Consider the following 21,679-nt stretch of genomic DNA (forward strand, 5'->3'; position numbering starts at 1 on the left):
CAGCAACACCAGAGCCTGTTGAATAATTAATTAACTAACAATTCTGACCAGTAGGAAATGATAGAGTTCTTATTTCTGATCATGTATTCATCTCCTCAAACAACAAAAACTGTTCATGCTTAATATCCCTCTAGGCTTATGAAGCAGGTAGAAAACCATCTAATTAAATACTCCTGAATATTCCTGAGACCTAGGGCTGGTGATTGTCAGCTGGAAGCACAGAGTGTCTTGTCCAGCAAGTGATCAAAATTTGACTGTGGCTAACATCTTTCCTGGTTCTGACCTCAGATGCCCTGTAGGATGGAGCAGGGGAAAATAAATAAATAAATAAATCAGGATCTTTTCGAAACAATCAGCAGCTTTTTTTTTTGTTTTTTTTTTTGGGGGGGGGGGAGTGATACCCTAAGCCAATGTCAGAATTGAACCCATTTCAATAAGCTATGATTGTGTGAAAGTGTACAGTTTGTCTTGCAAGTCATATTTTAAGCATCTATTTGGGTCACTTAAAGTCTTTACATTGCTGAATATGAATCAGGATTTTTGTGAAAGGATTCTTTTTGTATTGTAAACCTCTTTTCAGTCCTGTAAGCCTAGCTTTCTGCCATCCTTTAACTTCCAAGCACCATATTTAAACAGCTGAGATCACACTTTCATTGCCTCTCTGATATTCCATTAATCCCACATCACCTGGCTACCTCAGCTCATAGCTCTGGGCTGGGCTGAGAGTGGGGAAATAAAGAGTGTGTATGGGAAAGAATTTCAGAATTGACTAAATTTCGAATACTTTTTTACTAGTTCCTGTAAGCAAAACGGAAACATCCACTTTACCAAAAGATGAAAGAATGGACAAATTAAATGTACAAATAAAGAATGGCGATCATTAGCCTCCCATGCAATGCACGCCTCACAGTTTACAGGAAACATATCTGCTTTCAAAGCTATTTCAAATACTGCTTGATATATGTTTTGGGGAAAAAAAATTAATTGGTTAAATAAAAATGAAAAATATTGATCCTTTTGAAATAGTTTCATTTTCCCTTCATATTTCTACCATTTCTAAGTGCAGTTTTGAAACATGCAATCTCTTTTTTTTTTTTTTTTTTTTTTTCTTCCCTGGTTCTCTTGCTGTTTTTTTGTAGCTCACTGTCACTCAGGTGAAACTTCAGTACATTTAACCCTAGAAAGGCAATAGCAAGTGTTTAACCTTCACGACAAGGAAATGTATTTCTTAAATATATGCCTATCAATAGTATCTATAGTAGGGTTTAACTGATTAAATTATGCAAGTATTTAGTTACCTTGAAAAACAAAATCACTATACCCCTCTTTTTTTGTCCACTTAATAATTTTTGTCCACTTAATAATTTCTCCTTGCCTGAGAAATACTAACAATTCAACAAATCATCCCATATTACCCATTGGAATTACTATCCTTCAGTTTATTGAAATAAAAAGACAATTTGCACAAAACCTTTCTGAGAAGTTATTTAAGGTTTGTGTAACACAGTCTCTGCACTTCTGGCTCTGTAATTTTTTATTGTTGTAGCATTTTAACTTAGGTACATTTGACTTATCAGGAAAGCTGTCGAATTTACATTCCTTTGATATTAGGCAAATGAACTAAAATACCTGGTTCAGAAGGAACAAATCAAATCACTTCATTTTGAAGATGAAGATCTATTTTCTTTGAAATCAACAGAAAAAAAAAAAAATGGATTTACCTCCCTTAGTTCTCAATTTCCTTTACTTAAGTTAAACACAAAGGCTGGATACTGACATATCTGTCCAGCTTTGAGAAAGAGAAGGATAGCAGAGCTACACAGCTAGCTGAGCAGGGATAGTAATATTTGAGCTACGAAAACAAAGCTCATTTATGTTCTAAGCTTATTTTATTTTTCTTAAATCAACATTAAGAAGAAAAAGTTGAGATATTAATTACCCGTTTACTGCCAATGTAGCGGAAAATGTAATTTATAGACCACTTGCAAAAAAAGTGCTTGGTTAATTTAAGAACTCAAATTATTCAAATAACATTTTGAATTTGATTATTCGTATAATTGAAATGTTGCTCTCGCAGCCTGAATTGCTTTTCTGAGTTACAACATCAGCAACAGTTAACTAAGACCTCACTCACTGTGGAGATGATCACAACTGTGATCAGGAGAGGAAAGAGAGATGAAGCCAATGAACTGCATTTACCTGGATATATTTACAGGCAAATTAAATCAAGATTTGAGGTTTCTACAGGCTTTAGCAGGTCTATACATACAGAACTCTTTCCACTCCCCTTATTTTTCCAGTCACACTAGGATCAAAAACATTTGCTCCCACAAATCTGCATCCCTGAAATTAATGATGTAAATAAATCAGATCATCTGTGCCTGAATGGGCTGACCGCGCCTTTGGTCAAACACTGATCACTGTGTTATGACCAAGGTGTCAATTTTGTACCTAATTGTGCTCCTGGGCTGCTACAAACAGATCCCCTCCTTCACCTAGAACCCAAACACTCTCTTGTTTTTTCCTGCTCTGGAGCAAATGCAGTTGACCCAACGTCAACAGTATTTGGCAAAATGATACTACCCTTTCTCCAGAGCAATTAGCTGTGTGTACAACCAAACTTTTGTTCAGGATTAACCAACTCAGAAATTTTGGGAATGGAGCTGTATATATTTTGACCTGAAGTTTACCCAGTCTCTCTCAAGGACCTTCCTGAAATCTCTACAGAGTGATAAAGTGGTGAATTTGCTCTAAGCCTGCCACCAAATATATTCTGTGGAAAATTTACCTTGAGAGAAGGAATCCCACCTCAGAAATCTCTGACATGAATAATATGGAATGTATTTCATATTATTTTCTACAATTCCAAGAAAAATAGGGCAGAATCAGTACTGTTAGATACAGGTTATCTATTGAGCAAAATCTTAATTTTCCTTTGCAAAAATACATTTGAATTCAAAGATATCAGCCCATATATTTCCAACTTCAAAAATAAATATTTCCTATCCATAGTAAGGGGGGCGGGAAGAGATTAAATGGGATGAAACAAAAATGCAACATTTCATACTTGGCACCTAAAACACTCATGGAAATAAACCTTCTGAAGCACAGTGCATAAGAGGCTTTAGTGAAACTGGAGAAGACCTACTTTATATTTCAAAAGGGGATTAAGATATTTAAACAATCTTGCATCTATAAAGGAAAAGAGTCTCACCTGGCCTAGAGCAAGTCTGATTCCAATGTATTTGGATTTTCTTAGTAATAACATCTCAGCTCTTCCAGGATTTAGAAAAGATTCAGGCAGATCTAATCCTGTTAATATTCCTATTTGTATATCAATTTGAAATTCTCTACAGTAAGTTCACATCAATTACTTTTCCTTAGTGTATAAAGGAAATTGTGGTTATTTATTAGATATAATAATTAATATATACATATATATATATATATTTGGCACAATTTCCATGGAATTGTCCTCCTGTTTCTCCACATGGATTGCTTTAAAGCCAAGGGATCCCCAGAGGATGCAGAAGCTCAGGTTTGGGTACCCAGCTGCTGGAGAAATCCCTCAAGTTTCCTTTCTATCAAAGGAGGAAGCTTAGATAAGTGACAAAAATACATAATGAATTATGCAAAATCCAAGGCCTCCCCCTCATGCCCCGCAAAAACAAAACAAAACAAACAAAAAAATAAAAACAAACAAACAAAAAAACAGTTTGAGAAATTTTAAATATAGTTGTATTGTTCCAGAATTTCTATAAACTCTCTTCTACTATTATTATTGCTCTTGTGTCTAGGTGGAGATGAATGGTGCACATTCTTTAACTTGGGCAAGCAACATAATTTCTTTCAGTCTAAGTCTCAAATGATTGAATACTTTTTTTGCTGAAAAATATAAATAATGAAAATGAATACCTCAACCTGAGGTATACTCTGAAAGCTTAGCAAGTGTTTACAAATAAGTATAAATAAAGTATTTTAATAAAAAATGTCCCACACCTTTAAGTATTATTTGCTTATGTTATATAAGACTAGAACTTCTCAGGAAAAAACATTAGTCCGTCATGAAAACTTCTTTGGACCCTGATGTTTTTATTACAAATCTAATGATACCCTGCAAAATAAAACAAATCAAAACAGACCCCAAACTGTGGGATTTTCAAAGAAAGTGAGGTGATTCATATGTCATTCAGTTTAAGTGCCTAACTTTATCAGAATTTGAAAACCCTAGCCATAATCAGAGACTGTGTGCACAACAAGTTAGAAGGATTTTAAATGACAGATGAGCTTTGAGAATTATGGATGAAATTAAGTGGGAGCTTTTTTTTTTCTTTTTTTCTTTTTTTTTTTTTTCCCAAATTCTCAATGTCTCCAACAACTATGCTTCATACTTTGCTGCTGAGAATATGAAACACTTGGACAGCCAATGGCATGATGTTTTCTGTTAGTTTTTTTTCACACCCTTCTTTCCCAGCTTGTCTTTTCTTGTCTAGTCTTTTCTTTTCTAAACAAGTCTAATTCACTCTTCACATTTCAGCTTCCCCATCCTCCAGTCTTTATTATTCCTTCCTTCTATCCAGCCTGCCTTTCAGCTAGGAAAAGGACGGGTTAATAAAGCCATGATTAAGCTGTAAATGGCTGACATTTAGATATCACTATGAATCAACAGCTAAAGTATGGGTGCAAATGATTTTTATTTTTTTTTTAACATGGGTTTGCAGTTCTTTTTTCTCCTCCTTACATTACAGTTTTGCAAGGTGCAAAGGGACAAATTGCAAATTGTGCTACAGCACCCATGGTCATCCCCCATTGCATACCCATCTCCCAAGCATCAATAATAAAATTTGGAATATTTGTGCTTGAAAAAGTAAGGGTGGAGTTATGAAAGGCGGAGGAGCAGCTTATCTCGGGAGCATTTCACCCTGGCTCACAGGCAGCCGACGGAGGCGCGAGCCAAACGAGACGAAGAGAGACAGAGTGCCGGGCAGCACAGAGACCCCATTAGCGATTCCCCCGCCGCAGTCTGAGTGGCAGCTGGGAACAAGGCGCTGACTGTTTGCCTGTTGCCCATTCTTGTGTTATTGGGTAAAATAAAAGTTCTTTTCTCTGAGAATCTTTGTACAATAAAACAACTCTCAGTCATTCGCGAGTCAGGGGCGAAGAGAAAAGGGCCTCAGTGTAAAGTGCTGCGAACTGGCACATTGTTTCCAGTCATTTTCTCACTATTCATATATAAGGGGAAAGAGGGGGAAAATAAAAAAAGGGCAGAGGGATGAGAAAGGAGGGGGAGGGAGGAGGGGCAGCTTAGGGTATCTTTTGACAGAAATGTCAGATGTGCGGGGCTGCCGGGGGAGGAGAGGGTGAAGTGTGTGTCTAAAACTTCAGAGTTTTGCCTGAAAGTCTCCAGCTGAGCCCCCAGCCACATGCTGCCCCCGGCTTTGACTCTTTGCCCATCTTGGTTTTCTCTCCTTGGCTAAGGTGGGATAGAAAACAGCTCTTTGAGACCTGGAGGTCGGAGTGGTCCAAATGCTGTTCTGCAGAGAAAGGACAAGATGGGCACTTCCCTCCCCTTCCGTTGTTGCATTTCTCATGGTTTTCCTAATAAAAGACACACTTAGCAATTTAATTAGCAAAACTCGGCAGAGCTGAAGGTCTGACTACTGCACATGACATCATATATTTCTAGGGATCAACAGCATAATAAACAGCCAGATAAATGTTTTTAATGAAATCTTTTATTCAAGAGTCTCACAGGAACTTTGTTCATATTAGGTGTTTCCACAATAATAATAATTAAAAATTAAAAAATAAAAAAACAAAGAGCTATGTGACACTATCAATGGGAAAAGCAGGGCACAGCAACTCCCTAAAACAAAGCAGTATAACTTCTTTTCTATCACCTGGAAGAACATCTACTTTAATGTCCTGATCACAGCTCCTGTGCTCAGAGGCTACCTACTAAAGTTGAGAGAAAAGTGTCTCCTCCAGCACAAAAATTTGACCTTTAAAATCACTGTGAAGTAACAACACAAGTGAAGACAGGATCTGTGGAACTTCAACAAAAAATCTAGTTATTCTTTCATGGTTTCTCTAACATAGGATAGACAAAAAAACTTCTTCAGGAGACAAGAAAACTAGTAATCTGGAAGAAAGGAGAAATTAGAGGACTGATAAGGAAGTGGAAGGTAAGATTAAGGCATACCAGCAGAAGACATGGAAAATTACAGCACAACATTAGCTTGATGGCTAATTTATTCTCATGCCAGGGCTTGGATGTAGACCCAGTCTGAATAGAGAGACTGCTTGACTCCTTGAGCACGCCCATGTTGGGCCATCAGCAAGATACATTATATGGATTAGTACTGATAGGAGGGAGTGAGGGCATGGCCATAGCTCCCTAAAGCCTTCCACTCAGAAATACCATATACAATTATAGACATCATGGAGTCCTTATTGAATGTCTCTTGTTCAAGTTTGGCTCTGTTGTTTATAATTTAAGTTACCATGAGATTTTAATTCAGCAGAGGGAGCTGTGGATGAGAGTGATGTAGTTCCAGCTGAAAGAAGATTGATTGTGTTCATTCAGCCCCCACAGCCTAAAAATGCTCCCTATTTATTTTATTCAAGTTCTTGTTACAACACATCCCTGAGTTGCCAAGTCATTTTTTCACTAGCAAAACTCCTTTCCTTTTCCCTGCTCACTTATGTGGTACAATCAATCCCAAGAGCATTCTGGTATTTCACTCTATCTTGCCCCCCTAGTGCTCAATCTGTTTCATGGTGGCTACATGTATTACATGAGAGAGAGCTCAGTATTTTACAGATCTCGTATGGTCTTGTCTGCCACTTGTTGTATATTTATAAGTGGTACTGAGCTAGATCAGATACGTTCCCAGCTTTGGGATGGCCAGGACCCATGATCTGAGTGATTCCATGTAGGTTATCTCTAATGCCATTGGCAAGCTTCCTTGTTTAGCAAACTGGTGTTAAAAACAACATATCCAGTGGTTTCACATCATGATTACAATGATTTCATAGCTTTGTGATTGCCAGTTAAGCCATACATAATGTTAGAGAAATAGCCCAATCACTTGAACTGTCATCCAGTAAAAATAAAAATTATTGGCCAGAGACTAAAGGATAAAGCAAGTTCAAGTACTGGAACAGAAGTTTGTGAGCCAGAGCTGATCCAGCAGAAGCTAGAAGTACATTTGCACATAAACTAGTAAATTATATATTTGTCCACTCAGTAACTATAAAAAAATGTAAACCCACCCAGCAAGCGACAGTGTGTTGCAACAAGACAGGTACTTTTTCCTCCAAAACAACTGAGAAACTCTTGTCTTTCCTAACATCCCATGGTATCTGAAAGCTTTATTTGAGCATACCCTGCAAACTGTATTTGGCAAGGCTTATTACAGCTGGCCTCTCAAGACTGCTCAGCAAAATTGAAGTAGATTTCTCTTCATGACCTTCCTGTGCTCTATCTTTTGAACATAGCTAGTCAAAATTGGGCTAAATAAATACCACCATCTTTAATAAGGTCCAGAAAACTTTTGTACAAACTGAAGTAAACAGGAAAATCAAAAATAGCTTGGAAGCAACTGCTTATTTGCTTTACTTTTCCATTTCTTCCATTTTTCCTTTTTTCTTGCTTCACATGTGGTCTATTGAGGTTGGAAGTTCTTCACAGTATATTTGTAATGAAAAAGTACAATCCACTCTGATGTCTATGCCCCTTACTCATCAACAATAAACACTATCCTGCTTCATGGGTTCGTTTGTGTCCTTACACAAGGCAGTGATGACAGTTTTTGACAGCATATAACTGTACATGTAGTAAGGACATTCTATCAGTCCACCTCTGATACTACTTTATATCATGTTTAAATTTGGAAAAAGCCATGAAATGTCAGTTTTATACTGAAATTCCTTGATGATGCTCCTGTGCTGTTCCTAAACTCTGCTTGGACTTTAAATGTGCACTGCAGCAGTGGCAACAGTAGTGGAGATAACTTCCTATCCCATTTCTGTGTCTGGAGGTGGAGGCAGACCTACTTTTCTGTGGAAAGGCAGGAGAACAGGTCAGACAGGTTTAGAAAGTTTCATAGAGTTGACTGTGAAGCAGAGACACTTACCTGATAGATGAGCTCTGTTTAGTATCAGAAGAAAATGACAGCGTACAGCATAGGGAGTGGGTGTTGAAAGTGCTTTTTCTCATTAGCCCAGTCAACAACCTCTTGCTTATGTGAATTATGAGCAACCTTTATATCCATAGGCAATGGATTTGACTGCAGTGAGCAAAGCAGACAAGAGCTGAACACACACAGGGACATACTGAATCTAATTTTGTGCCATTAAAATGATCACCACTATCATTACTACTATTACTATTATTATTACTATTATTATTACTTTGCATTGCTCTACTATGATGTCAAAAGGCTTTAAAACAGGATAAACAGGAAATTTGAAAAACATTTTGAAATTAGCATGCAGCTATTAAAAAAGTCTGTAAAAACTTATGGCCCTGTTAATGTAATGTTGTGTGAAAAATTTCTCAAGACCATTTGTTTTGCATGATATCATGATGAGCACACTGGAGGTTCAAAGTGGTGAAGGTATGGAGAATGAAGAAAAACAACACAAGGCCATCAGACTAAGAAAACAGGAGTAAAAAAATTTCCAGTGCTAAATTTGTGTCTGACTCATACATCTATTCAGCTGTATACCAGCATGACCTGTGGTTGTTATCTTATAATAGTTCAGCATTTGCTTTGTTATTTAAACCTATGCAACTCTCATCTTTCTGGGAGTTTTTGGGTCAAGAAGAAGTGAAAGCCAAGGGGGGTCAGGTCTAAAACTAGGTACTCCTTACTGCTGATCCTCGCACTGCTCCTGATTTACTTGCTGATTTGAAGACCACTCTTTCATCATCCTTGGGAGTAATCACCTTCATTCAGCAACAGGAGTGACTATGCCCGTTACTCCCATTATTTAATGCAACAAGTACATAAGGTTAGAATGAACTGCCATCAACATACAATTGGTGCACTGTGATTCTTCTCTTTGCTCTCCCATTTTCCAACTAGTTAAAAAAAAATAAAAAAATAAAAAAAGGAGGAAGGGAGGGAAATAAACTCACCTTTATATTTGTGGGAGTTACGAGAGGTAAAGCTTTCCAAAGTTCTTTTGATTCCAGCACAACTTCATGACAGTGGCATTTTGACCTTAAAATGTTTCATGAAAATGAAAAGAAATCATGGAGCATTTGCTATGCAATTCTGACTTGAGAAGGTATGCTATGTGGCAGAACCTCCCAGCTCAAACATCATTGCTTTTAGCAGTCACTGCCAGAGCCATGACTGAGGTACAAAAATGTGCTGGTGCTCCCTTAAGCAGAAAGCCGAGAAGTCTGCATTTGTACCAGTGATTTTATATATCTGAAAACAAATAGAATATTTTCAACCAGAGTGATTAATCTTTTATTAGTGCAATATATACATAAAAAATAATTGTGGTCATTGCATTGTTAGAGAAGTCCTCCGAGTCTGGCTCTTTGTAGGTCTGCAGAAAAGTTTTGAAAGCAAGTTCAATAACATCTGAACTATTCTTTAAAGCCAAGCTTTGACTTTCAAGTGGCTTTCATGCATATCTCTACACATGCAAGCATGCTGATGATCTTTCCTCTGAATTTGACATCTGTGCCCAAAAGTAGTGAACTTAGTTAAGAACCATTTAACTAAGAATCTGTCTTTGATGCATTGTCTCTTACCTCTTGCTGTTTTTAAACAAAAGCAAGCATACACAAACACACATCCACACAAATCCTCAAATGTCTGAATAAACTCATAACTCTTTGTGTGCAGTGTTACTTGGAAGAGCTATAGGGCTGCATAATTACCCCAACTCCCGCATCAGGCAGGGAAAGTTAGTGACATGTTGAGTGAAATGCTACACTGTGTTAATAACGGTTTTGAAAGAAATCAGAAAAGTTAATCATGTGTGGACACAGGGTTAAGAAGCAATGTAACAGACTATTAAGTTTAATATAGATATGTGATATAAGCATATGCAGACAGCCATTAGCATAAATTCATGTTACAGAAGAGCAGTGCAGCATACCGCGCGATGGATTTATAGCATACGTGGTGTGCAGGACAGGCACCAGAACGAGGAAGAAATGGGTCAACAGATTCATAGACAGGTCTTGAGTCAGATTGGCAGAACTGGGGCAAATACAACCAGGCTGCTTTTCAATGGTGATGTTGTCTGAGAGTGACTATCTATCATATAACAGTCAAATTGCTTGGCTGCTGTTTTCTGTTGGCTCGAGCACGAAGACATCAAAGTCTGGAGTGCACATGAGGTCCTTTACTTTGCATTCCTACTATGCGATGAGGACAGCTCTCGCAGATCAATTTCTGCTCCCTCTTTCTGTAATGGAGATACTGACAAGATCTGCAAAAGCAAAAAGTCCAATGTTGCTCAACAAGAGTAAGAACTGCATTCTAAAGCCCGCTTATTTTTGTCTCATTTACCTGATTTCAGGATCCCTCATTCATGTTGTACTGATTTTGCTTAGTTACCAGCAGAGCTGAGCAAAGAATCTGTAGCAAGTTCTGTGAATTTGCCCTCTTTTTCTCCTCACAGAATGTCAAAATTATTCATTACACAAATTCACTGAAGAATTCCCCCCAATTTGCTAACTGTCTGCCTTGTTATTTGACATCATCTAAATATATGTGGTTAAAACTGGCTCCTGCTAACTATTCTTACTTGTAAAACTTGATTGCAAGCACATTTCCAGAAGACAACTAAAAAAAGTTCAAAACTGTTTACAGTTAGATTATTCACAATGAATTCTGGCATACCCTAAGAGAAGCCAAGATGGAATAACGGGAACTCCTGGGGTTTGTTTACAACAACTGGCATTTTACCCTCCTCATCTAGTGGTTAGTGCAATGCAGAGTAATTGGTCGGAGGCTGCAACTGGACTTTTGACAACATTTATAGCACATATAAATTGCACTGAACCACTTGTCCTTCATAATCCCAGAAAGTGCTTTTACACTCAAGATGCTTCCTGCATTCTGTGTTCCTCCTAGCAATAAAAGCCCACAACAAAATAGTGGTAGGCCTGATTCAATTTAATAGTGGTCTCCTCACAATACCTACAACTGTTTAATGTTATGAATCCTTAGAGCTATGCTACTCTTTCATCAACAAAAGAAAAGGTTACAACCTTCCCCATGTACAATGTTTTTATTGTATTTTGCCTTTGGGAATTTCCAGCCCAGCCTAATCTCTATCTAATTGTGTGTGAGGGAGAAAGTCTCCCATCAGCTCAAAGGGTCATTGATATTCAGGTGAGAGCCAAGCTGTTTTCCAAAGTTTGATCATTCCTTCGTCTTCAAGGGCTGTTTGGCATCTTATCGCTCACATGTGAAATCAGCTCTAAAAGTGAGTGTCCTTTGGGAACTTCAGCATGGGCCCCGGTTTTGCTCATTGCATTTGCAAAGTTCCCCAGATTTTAGATTTTTAGCTAGATTTGGATTTAGCTAGATTTAGCTAGACTTGGAGCAATTTGCAGCTTGCTAGTGGTTATTTCAACAAATTACTCGATTAAAATGATTTCTGTCCCTCCTGTAATCCCCAGTGCCAGTGCCTGATTCCCCAAATTTATTGGTAGTGCATCTTACCAGGACCGTTTTAGAGGCATATTTAAAATAAACCAGAAGGGGACTAAATTTAGTGCAGAAATGAGAACTTCAGTCCTGAAGTACCAGTCTTTGGCTGGAAGAAAGTGGTTTTCATAGATGCAAAGTTGTCTCCAGCTATTTTGTGATATCTGGCCTGGCCTGAATAAATCATGGGTTATTCTGGATCCTAATGAACTGTTGGGTTCTGCATTACATTTGCCTTCAGAATGTTGGTTTTTACACTGCAATTAAAAGGAAAAGGATGGAGAAAAGCTGCCTGACTGAAAGGACACCAATTGCTGGATGAATCAAGCAGACTTCTGCTGATTGCACTGTGATGCCAAAGAGCACGGTTTAGAGCCAGACTTCCCTGAGCATAGAAAAGCATTGGCCAGGAAGACTCCTGGAAATGCTGCTGAGCTGCTGAGAATATATCATATTCTCAAGCTCAAGATGATGGCAGCAAAAATCTTACACTTGCAGAATGACAAGGTTATCTCATAGGCGAGGTTAACATACAGCAGAAAAAGGGTTCTCTTTTTTTTTTTTTTTTTTTTTTTTATTTTTTGGGGGGGGCAGGGGGAAGCAGGGGAGAGAGGGGAAGGAGCAAAAAGAAGTGAAAAACAAACATTTCCAGCCATTTGTGCTAGATACATTGTAAAATAAGGAAAAAAAAGGAGAATGCTTTACACCAGAACCAAACGCATGCACTTTATGTACAGATTGATTTATACAGCACAGATACTGTATAGACATGTTATTACTGAAGTTTAGCTAAGATAATATTTATGATTTAGTACTTGTTACCCCATTACCATCCTGCACTGGACATCTCCATTTGCCTCTAAGACACCAATTGATTTAGCGGCACCAGCAGGGAAAAAAACAAACAAACAAACAAACAAACAAAAAAACAGATGATAGAACAGGGAAGATTTCCAAGAAAGTCCAAATGCAAGTTTAATCAGGAGAGAGAGCCCCAGTATTGTCTTGTGCTTGCTTTTCAGTGGCTGAAGAGCTCAGCTAACTGCTCTGTATTCCTAGCTTGGCTCCTTCCTCCCCACCTTAAATAAAGCCCTCCCATCATGCTTATTAACATTCCAATTCATCAAAGCAATTGTTAAAAAAAAAAAAAAAAAAAAGAAAAAAAAAAGTTATTTCAGCACTGGTGGAAATTATTCTAACATTACATTTCAATAAAATGCCCCCTCCCCTCAGTGTATAAGCAATCAATGGGTTAAGTTTAGATCACTAACGTATGTTCCATGACCCCAGAATGCTTCATCAAATGTACTCATTACCAACTGAACAAGTGAATGAGTAGTTGTGAGCCTCGGTTTAAGCGCTGATGGGATTGTGTGTGAGCCCCAACGTGGCCAAGGTATTTAAATTTTGATTTTTGTAATGGGCTTTGACATGTTTCATTTCCTCCGAGGGAGCACTCAAGACCTCTGAAAGTAAATGTTGCTAAAAAGTCATCAAGGCAGAATATTAAAATGCCATCAAATGAAAATTTCACTAATGCAATCCGGCTAGGCCTTCAGGTACCTGAGCGAAAAGGGGAGTGTCAAAGGTCCCGCTTCTTTTAGTGAAACATTATTTGTTCCTCTTCACTGACTGTTTCTCCAAAATAAATTATTTAAAGTCTTATTTCTTTTTTCTCCTGGGCCCTTTAAAGTTCAACTACGCTGAGGAGAAGTGGGGAGGGGAGTTGGGGGAAGGAGGTGTCATATGTAGAAATTTAACAAATCACTGTGCATGCATGGAGTGCTGGTGAAGATTGGGTTATGCTTGCTGGGTGTCTGTAGCCTCGGTACGGGCAGGGGGCAGGCGTGGAAGTGCTCTGGTGCAGGGCTTCAGCCAGGCGTGGGGCAGAGACCCACACGCGTCATTGCAGCACCACATCTCAAGGACAGACTTCAGCCCAGTATTAAGCACATTTCCCCAGAAATTGGAGGGCTTGGAGGTCGTGTGAGTGCACCTGGCACCTTGCAGCGCTCCTCTCGTTCCTTCCAGACAAAAGGGTGGTTGGGAATATTTTGGAGCTGTTCCTCATTGAAATGGTAAAGCAAGAAGTGTTCAGAGGAGTAATCAGGTGGTGGAAAAGCATTGTAATGGTGGGAGTAGGGATCTTGCTTTTCTGTAGAAAGCGGAGGAAAGTCAAAAGGGCATTGAATTTGGCATAAAAGAACAGGAGGCTCTGGTTTCACTTCCACTCGTTTTCCGCCTGTGCAAGTCTGTGACTTTCTTTCTGTCCCTCCTGACTTCCAGCACTGACAGGGCAAAACTTAAGCCCCTTGTTCCCAGGAATCTGAAGGCAAATAAGAAAAAAAAAAAAAAAAGCCACTTTATTAAGAAGCCTAATTCAGCTGAGCTTCATTCAAACTTTACGAGAAGGATGAAACAGAGGCACTCTGACCTCGTGCAGATCCCTTCCCGGACGACTCCACCAAGGATATGGGAACAATGAACTCAACCAGTGGAACAGAGAAGAGGAGAACTGCACCATCAGGCCGAATGCTGATTGACTGAATACAGGCAGGAGGCTCGCTACGGTCAAACTTCATAAAGCTGATTAACACATCTCTGCCTGATACTTATACCACCAGGAAGAGGGCAGGCAGCAACTGTCGGGGGAAATGCAACTATTAAAAGAGGGTTGCAAAACAAGTGTTTCCAAATGATTCATAACTACCCTTTGTAACCCTCCTACTGTTGTTTGCTTTGAGTGAAGGGAGCAAGCATTTTTTTCCCTCTCATAGTTATTCGTGTATTGCTCTAGACTTGATGCAAATTCTGTGCAGTGCAGTTAATAAAAACAAGAGAAAAGATATGCTGAAGCAATCTCCCCAATTGCTCCCCAAGTCCTGGAAAAAAATAAATCCCCTCTGCACACCCACAAAGTAAGCAATCTCATTTCAAAACTCATTCTACCAGTTCCTGACATTGTGCTGTCTGATTTCACATTAGCACAATGGATGGAAATGGCATTTAAGCTAATTATCTACAGGAGACTGAGCAAGGGGTTTAGGTGAGCTCCAAAAATTAGATGGGAAAAAGAAAATTAAAAAAAAAAAAAGGCAAAAAAAACCACTCCCAAAATGACTGCATAAAATCCTTGCCCCCCCAGAATTCAAGCTGGTAGCAAACAGTTTTTATGTTTTCTGGGAAATCCCCTGAAAACCGAGCCCCACCTGGGTGCTCAAGGAGAGTAGTGTTGGAGTTTACAAAGCATACACAAATGCTTCCCACTTTTAGGGGGGATTTTGCAAACACCTGATTTGTGAGCCATCTGCCAAAGTTGTGGCTCAGATGCATTTCATCTCAATTGGGATTAGGGTGAGTGATCCAAAAATGTGCATCTCAATCTAAATGTTGCGGGTCATGTCCCACGACATTGGTTACCTTGTCTCCTCTGGTATTCAGTATGCAAATGGGATGCAGCATGAAGTGATCCAACAGCAAGATGTGATAGGGAGGGAAAAGATAGGACAATGTGTCAGGGAAAGAGAGAAAAGTGTTTCAGGCTGTGGAAGAATGGAAATGAGAGGTTGGGACAAAGCCGTTCTAACGGAAGAGTATGGTGCTGTATGCTTGAAAGACATCAGACTTGTTGGGAGCTCGTGGTTGAAAAATATATAGAGGCTGGAGATGACAATATAGTAGCCTAGGTTGGGATGTGGGGAAAGGAAACCTAATGTCATTGGGAATATTTGAGTGCCCTTTGAAAAGAGAATAGATCTCAGATTGGGAGAAAAAAAATGTTATTAAAGTAATGCTACTTCATTTTCTACTTGCAAGGGTTTTCATCTGCTTTTTTGTTAACAGAGTTTCAGTTACCTTGAGAAGCTGAGATTGTATTAAAACAAATAAAAATAGTCCCCCTTGGTGCAACCAAGGTTCCTCAGATCCCAATCAATATTTTCTTTCAGCTCACTTTAAATTTCAATATATTTTGACATTCAAATTAAGAGGACAAACACAAAGACTTTAACAGAAATTACAGAAAAGACAAAACTCAATTTCTTCACGTTTGTCAGTAATTTTCAGCAATAGTTACAGCTACAGAAATATTTAGGCTGTAAATGCTTCTTTCAAAATGCCATTTTGGTTTAACAGGAAAAAAAAAAAAAAAGGAAAAGTCCCACGGACCAAATTGTTTCTTTTGAAGAAGTCTAAGAAGAACTCAAATGTTTTGTTAATTTTCTTTTTCAACTTGAAATGCTGTTTTCTCAGTATGCTTTAAGTTGATTAAAGTTAGGACTTCTCAAGAATAAAATATTTCAATATGGATTGTTTTTTTCTCCAACTCACTGAGGCATTCAGGACATTAACAAAGGCTCTTTTTCAGCTGGACTCTAAACAGTCTATTTAAAAAAAAATCACAAACAAGCTGAAAAATCAATTATTCACACAAACCTAGTATTGACCTTCTCTATAAATTACTCAGCCATCCAGTTCTGCCCACAAATTCATATATGTCACAGTGAAACCAAAGGAAATTGTAAATATGAAACTGGCTGTAACTAGACTGTTCAATAAGTCTTACAAGAAAACACATTCCCTAAAAAATCCAGCACAGAAAATGTGGGGACTTGCAAAAGAAACTACATTTTCATTGCTTTTGGAAACTGACTTTTTGAAACTTCTGATTTTCTTGGCAGTGACCAAGAAACCCCAAATTCCCTTCTGCTTCACAGATCACTCCTCTTTATGGTTTGTATTTTAAGATTAGATTGAAGGACTTGAGAGGCTCTGTTTCCTGCTGATTTCTTGTGTGATGTTAATCTGCCCAGAAAAAGACAGGGAGTCATCTGCAACCACTATAGAACACTATAGGCCAGGGAAGCGTAGGAATGGCACGGGCAGCCTGCAGGTGAATTGTAACCTAGCTGATCCAAGCAGACATTCAACCTTTGCTAAAGCCTGGTAGTGTCCAGCTTTGTAGTTTCAGTGTCATGCTACATTCACCAGGATGATAGCAGAAAAGCTACGAGAGATGCTTAAACTCCACCCATTTGTCCTGCCCAAATGTTTCCATGCTTTAAATTCCACATGCACTTGGAAATACTTTGAAACTGAAGTGGTTGGAAACCATTTGGGATTTTACAGAGTCTCTGTTTCAAAACCAATCAGGACTTTTTTGTTGTTGTTCTCTCTTTGTGAGTTTGTTGCTTCATGGCAAATGCTACAGAAAAGAAGCAAACCCTCCTGAGACACCATTTTGGGAAAGACTTTCAGCTGTCAAGGAGAGCATTTGACAAACTTCTATAGCACAAATCCTCTGGCCTTGTTTTATCTGACTTGGCACAATGAAGATATGATGCTTGCAGAAAGTAGTATGTTTACTTTAGTTCCTTTTCCAAAAACTCAATCAATATTGCAGCCTCAATGTCTCCTTTTATAATTGGTAATTACAGCCTGACTGCCTTGACACCCAAGCATCTCCATGTGTGTTGGTCTATGCAGACAGAATAATGCAGCATCACTGTATCTGCATTTAGAGAATGGGGTCATCATTTTGGGGTTAGCCATTGACTCTGTACTTGAACTTCAGCCAAATGTTTGCCTTCCTTTGACCTTCATGTATCTAACTGGAAAATGTCTTTTGAAAGAAAGAAAGAAGTGCTAGTTATTGCAGAAGGTTCCTAAACAGCAACAACAAAAGAAGGGCAAATAAGGCCTTCACAATTTTCTGTTGGGACTTCTGACATGAAGCCTGGGAGAAGAAAGCTTGATTTTTTTCTCTGGCTAGACCTCTGAATTTCATAGCATAGACTTAGTGCTATGCACATCCATTTGGTTTGGGAAGCTATGGATGACTGACAGTTCCTGTAAGACCCACATGAAACATGGATGATTGCCTTTAAAAAAACCCTTTAGCATTTATTTTAACTAGCTTACGTCCTCCACTCAATATCTGAGATCTGCTTAGGCAGGTTCTGGAGGGAACATTATCCAGGAAGTGCTAACAATGCACTTCAGTTTTCTTCTGGACTGACTTGCGGCTGATACACTCCCAGTCTGTTTCTGAGAAAACTGTTTTCTGATAAATATTATTTGAAAGGTTAGTGCCCTGTTCAGGAGAGAGATGAAGACAATTTGTTCTGGCTAATAATGAGAAAAATGCTCAACGAAATATTTGCGCAAATGAAATTTTACGGTGAACTCAGGTTTCCCTAGGTAAAGACCTTCATTGCATTCATCCCACAAAAGCATTCTGCTCTCAAAAGTAAAACAAGGTTGCAGCTGTTGTAAACCTTCAGATTTTGTAAAAGGGAAATCCCATAAAAGCACATAGCTCTGATTACATAGACCCAGATTTTCCAGAAGCTCCCTGGTATGTATAATCTTTCAATGGAGAAAAAATAAAAAATAAAAAATGAACAGTTTGGGTCATTAGGGAAAGGTGAACAAAACCCATAGTTAAATGTACATCAGCATGGAAAACAAAAGAAAGCAAAATCAAGATTTGAAACTAACATGCAAAGAAAGTGGTATCACTCCACTGTATGAATAAACAATTTGTTGTCTCTCTATTTGCAAAAAATAAAAAAAATATAAAAAAATGTACAAAATAGATGTGGGACTTTGAATAAATGTCTCAAAAATTAAAAAGCTAGAGGAATACTTTCTTAAAATCAAAGGGGAAAACCCCGAGGAGCTTTTAGCATTGGGAGAGGATGGAGTCAGAGAGAAGATGAGTGAAAGAGTTTTACAAAATAATGAACAGCTTAAAGAAGCAAAATCAAGGAATGATTTGTCATATGTCTTATATTACCAGAACAATGAAGTGCATTTAAATTTGACAGAGTAAACAGTTTTCTTTTTTTTCTTTTTTTTTTTTTTTTTTAAACCCAGTGACATATTAACCCCTGTGAGATTAATTTCTGCAAGGTCTCTGAAATCAAGAACTTTGCAAGAATGAAAAATCCATTTAACATTTATTTTGATAATGATGAAATCTATTGTTCAGTTTGAACATCTCTAACACACTTTTTTTTTTTTTTTTTTTCCAAGGAGTGGGAAAAACCCTCGGGCTTCCTGGCAGAACTCTAAACTCTAATTATTTAGGGTCAGGAAGAAACTTCTTCTCTTGGCAGGTTATCCCAGAGTTGCCCACTAGAGGGTCTCCAGGGTGTTCCTTGAAGTCATCTGGTCTTGGTCATCATTAATAGCAGAGAGGCCGCATCCAGGATAATCATTCCTTTTCCCCCATGTACCAGTATATTCCTGCATCCAAGCTCTTTGCAAATCTGTATTTTGCAGAACGGTCTTTAACTGGGGTCCTTTCCTGCAGCACAAAGGAAAGGCTGTTTGTCCCTCTGTCCATCCAATTTTACCTACCCAGTCCTATGGGCTCACATCAGAACAAAGAGCTGCGGGGGAGCGAGAGGAAGACATACACCAGGAGTAACAATCCTGCATCCCTTTGCAGGGATTTTAATGGTATATGTGAGGAAAAGTAATAAACGGGACATAGCCCATTAGGCAAGAACAAATTTTCTTCCCGTAATTTTATCTTTGTTTAATTGAATATTTAATTAGTATAAATATAAAACTAATTTTTTTTATGTGTTCAGTACATTTAGCAAGAAGTGTTGATCCTGGTCTGCATCTTGAGAGGCATTTATGCAGACACGGACAGCAGCCATGCCCTTCTTGTCCCCTTCTGTGTGCTAATAGAAGTGAGCGGGTCATTTGGCATTAGCAAAGGAGTAACTTAGCATTTGCACTGAGCTGAATCTTGCCAGACTGTGTGCATATTGGAGCCAGTAGACAGCGGCTCCTTTCACGTTGATGAATGGCTTTTTTCAAGCGTTCTGCTCCCTAGTTATGAGAAGGGTGACCCGGTCAGGAGACGACTTTATGAAGCTATAAAAAATGTATGTCACTTCGGACTCTCTAATGTCACGGGAAAAAAAAAAAAAAAGGAGAGAGAGAGAGGGAGAGAGAGAGAGACGGAGAGAGAGAGGGGAAAAAAAAACCCTGTGCACAAAAAATAGCAGGGTAATAAGCCTGTTTTCAATGCACTAAATAGCTTTCTGTCTACAGCCCCTGTGTATCCCTGTGAGCCGGGGCTGCCGCTTGCTTCAACAAAGCAGCGAGGGTTTTGTGTGTGTTTAAAAAGGTTGATTCTCTTTGCCTTCCTATCACAGTAAATGCTTATCATGATGACAACAAGGCATTGGGAACACAGGTCGGGTGGCTGTTACGTCGGCTGCTGCGAACAAGCTATAATGCACTTTAAAAAAATGTAATCCACTCAAGGTGGCTCTGACTTTTAAGTATGCAGAACAGCTCGAGAGAAAGGCACCATAAAAGCAAAGTAGCTTTGAAAGGACCTTTTCATCTAATATTTTATAAAGTATTTTCTCTGTGTCACAAAGAATAAAAAGTAAAGGATTGCCAGGTATGTTTGCCCCTACACCTTTGGTTTAATACTCTGGAGTTTAAAGATACTGCCATGTAGATTTTAACAAAGACGGCCCTCTGTAGACCCATAATTTAGCATTCATTGAATTTTCCCATTTCTTTTTAGGCTTTGATATGCATATTTCATTGCATTAGATGCTTCCCCCTCCCTCATGCCCCCTTCCACCCACCTCCCAGAGATGTAGCACATTCTATAACTGATGTTAAAATGTTAATTTGCACAAGGTAAGTGGCCCGGAGGATTGAGGGCAGAGGCCTTTTCTTTATTAGGATTTCAATTAGTCACGGGCCAAGATGGGAACGCCCAAGTTCTGGGTTTGAACGCTGCCCTTGCCAAAGTTGAGATGCAAAAGCTCCTGAACTCCTAGACCCAACTACGGGTTCACTTTCCTGTTTTTCCTGGTGCGATTTCCAGTTCTCACCCCACCCGGCACTGGAACAACTTGCATCATGGTAGAAACAAGATGGGCTCTGAGTTGAGTGCCTGGCTCAGATAGATCATGGACATTTCTCTATAGAAACTTGGACACCTCTGTGCTTTTTGACAGGCACAAATCAGTTTGGAAGGAACGCAGATCAGTAGGATTTAATAACAGCAGTGTGCAAGTTGGTGTTAAATGGGCGGAGGTGATGCAGAAATGCAACTTGCACCCTTCTGGTATTTTGTGGGGTTGCAAAATGGACGTAGCTTTAATTCATTTGGAAGTCCCTGGAGACTGAATTGAGTCCTAATGAAAGTTCCCATTGAAGTTAATGGACCTGATTCTCTTCTCATTGCAGGGAGTACTTCTAATTAAGTCAATAGAGTTACAATAGCATAAAACTGGTGTATGTGAGAGGACTAGCAGGTCTTGTGAGAGTTGAGCTTCCTAATGACAGGACTAAAATTGGACCCTGAAAATTCTGATCACTCTTGCACTGCAATAAATTCAGTGTAATTCCATCAAAATGCATCGAGCAGGTAGTGGCCTAAATAGTGCAGGATTCTTCCCTGGTCATAACTGTGCAATTCCACCTTCTTCCTTGTGGAAGGAAGATCAGGATTTTGCTTTCAGTGGTTGGAGTACAGAAGCAAATGCAAATCCAGAAAAGGGGATGATTTTATTTTGATTATTATGTACTAATATTTAAATCGTTTATCACTGCAACCAGCATAGACTTAAGTCACTGACAATACTCCCAATTCTTTCTCTCTGGCAGAGACACACCTCAAATGGTAAAGCTAATGGAAATCAAAGAAAGTCATGGTCACTACTTCCAAATGCTTTCTTTCTACGGAAATGCATTACACGGTACAGGACAGGTAGGGAGCTTACCCTAGCATCCCTAAGACTGTGCAACAGCCTACGACAGAACTGGCTGTCACCACCAGAACATCCTGCCTTAAGCCCAGGGCACTTCCCCTGCAATGGGAGGAAAGAAAACCATCAAACAGCATTCACTGAATGGCCCACTTCTCCTGACTGAGCCCAACAGCAGCTGAGCTTTACCTACCAGCATAGAAGGTAGAGATAGTCAGTGCACCAAATCCCAAGACAGCT

The 21,679-nt window shown here is 39.0% G+C and overlaps 1 long non-coding RNA gene across 1 annotated transcript in view; it reads right to left on the bottom strand.

Moving 5' to 3' along the window:
- Positions 1-12,352: 12,352 nt before the first annotated feature.
- LOC121076260 overlaps positions 12,353-21,679 on the bottom strand; it is a 30,338-nt gene continuing 21,011 nt past the window's right edge. The window contains exons 2-3 of the long non-coding RNA XR_005823425.1: positions 14,122-14,329; positions 12,353-14,013 (exon numbers count right to left, since the gene is read on the bottom strand). This is a non-coding gene — a long non-coding RNA (uncharacterized LOC121076260). The remainder of the gene's footprint in view (positions 14,014-14,121; positions 14,330-21,679) is intronic.

Source organism: Cygnus olor, chromosome 11 (genome assembly GCF_009769625.2).
Source record: "Cygnus olor isolate bCygOlo1 chromosome 11, bCygOlo1.pri.v2, whole genome shotgun sequence".
Taxonomy (NCBI): Eukaryota; Metazoa; Chordata; class Aves; order Anseriformes; family Anatidae; genus Cygnus; species Cygnus olor.